Source organism: Rhagoletis pomonella, unplaced genomic scaffold (genome assembly GCF_013731165.1).
Source record: "Rhagoletis pomonella isolate Grant_MI unplaced genomic scaffold, Rhpom_1.0 Rhpom_scaffold_00004, whole genome shotgun sequence".
Classification (NCBI taxonomy): Eukaryota; Metazoa; Arthropoda; class Insecta; order Diptera; family Tephritidae; genus Rhagoletis; species Rhagoletis pomonella.
Window position 1 is genome coordinate 21,809,688 of NW_023458558.1, and position 2,193 is coordinate 21,811,880.

The following is a 2,193-nucleotide window of genomic DNA, read 5'->3' on the forward strand; positions in this document are numbered from 1 at the left end:
TTTGCTTACTACAATATTGCTGTGTTTTGTTGCTGCTTAGTGCTTTATTACAGCTCGGAGATTACAAAACAATTTAATTAATAGATTGATTGCGTTGGATATGAAGTTGGCTTGCTTTTGTTTCGGTTTTTTGTTGTTGTTGTGTTACTTCTTATGTGCACGCGTGTGCGAGAGACGTCGGTAACGAAGAAACCAAGCTGATTAATTAAGGAATTTTGCTGTTGCTATTTATGGTGCTTTTAGCGCTAAATGGTGCTTTACCCGCTAACCAGGCAGGAAATTATCTGCGTAATGCCCTTACTTTGCATAGAAACTTGCTTATTCACCTTATCTAAGATTTTTAGATAGTACCACACCTAGCTATATCATGGATAAACTGTACATCAACAATGAGCAATGATTGTTACTGGCCAAATCCCAAAACAATTTGGGTGTTGTTTTCAATAAAATGTTGATGCAAAATTGTAGAAAACACTTAAACACTTCAGTTTGTACAATTTTATTACTTGTTTGAAATTTCGGCTAATGTTCTTCATACAGAGGCTGTGATTTAGATATTACCACAATTAAAAAATTTTCTATAAAAAATCTGGTTTTCAACCGTAGAAACGCAGGTGGCTTCGACACAAAAAATCAATAAACGCACGAAACTAGGAATAAAATATGGTAAAATTGCGTTCATAGTTTTTGTCTCTGCCGTAAGGATTTTTCTTTCAAAGAATTTTGAAATTTCAAACATATGATGGATTCAAAAAATTATTTTAAAAACTAAAAATAATCATTAGTTTTTAAGTTTCAAGTAAGTTAATCTACAATGATTTTTATTTTTCGAGTTTGACCAATAATAATTAATATTTTATTTGAATTTTTTCGATCAGAAATAATGTTTATTTTATTATTTTGACTTTTTCGAATACTGCACACTGGCTGAAATTTGATTTCTTTTGGCATAAATTCAAGATTTTTATAACAATATATTCTTGATATCAGTAATTTTCATAGAAGTATATATCGTCGGTCCCTACGAAGAGTAGCACATTTCACTATTCGCGTGGAAGACTAGCACATTTCACTATTAGCGTGGAAGACTAGCACATTTCATTATTCGCGTCGAAAAGTAGCACATTTCAGATTTTTGCGTGGAAGAGTAGCACATTTCGTTATTTGCGTGGAAGACTAGCACATTTCAGATTTTTGCGTGGAAGAGTAGCACATTTCGTTATTTGCCTGGAAGACTAGCACATTTCAGATTTTTGTGTGGAAGAGGGACACGCAAGGCAGTTCATATAAGGTTGTAGCAGCCGTTAAAAAAAAAAGTTACATAAATATGTATGTTTATACTATAATTATTTTTCTTCGGTCATGCTGAAAGTTTAGTGTTGTATATGGAGCCTTTTGGCCGGTTATTACAAGTAAAATAAACGTTTATTTTTCCTCCTACACCTTTCGACATTCGCGTCTTTCTCAGGGAATCTTTATTTATAAATAAATACGAAAAAACATATACATACAGTATCATATCAAGAGCACCCCGTTTCAAAGTGATATTATTTATGTTATGTTTATTTATTTACTTAAAAAACCTTCAATTAAAATAAAGTTAATTCTCTTAAAAAAATCCATATTGGCCCAAGTTTAAAGCCCAGGAGAATACTAAAAAAACTCAACAAATTTTCAACAACGCAAACGCAAAATGAAATATTTTCCTTCGAAGAACTGTCCAAATATTTTCATTGGCAAAAAATTAAGATATCACATGTACGGAAAATTACAATAAAAAATAGCAAAAATCAAGTAGACATGGCAGTAAAATACGACTTTATGCAAAGCGAGGAGAAGTTGAACCTAATGAAAAAAAATGTTCAATGGTCAACCATGAAACACTGTGAATTGCCTAAAGCTTACAAGGGAAAAATACCTTTAAAAAAAAGAAAAGTGGATGATATTCAACAACTGATTAGTAAACGGTATATACCGTCTGAATTTCATGATTTTCATAATACAATTAAAGAAATATAGAATAAACGTTTGAATTTTCAATATATATTATGCTTTTATGATTTACTTTAAACCGGAGACGTGCAGTTTTCGCGGCTTAACAATCTGAAATATGCTACTCTTCCACGCAAATAACGAAATGTGCTAGTCTTCCACGCAAAAATCTGAAATGTGCTAGTCTTCCACGCAAATAAC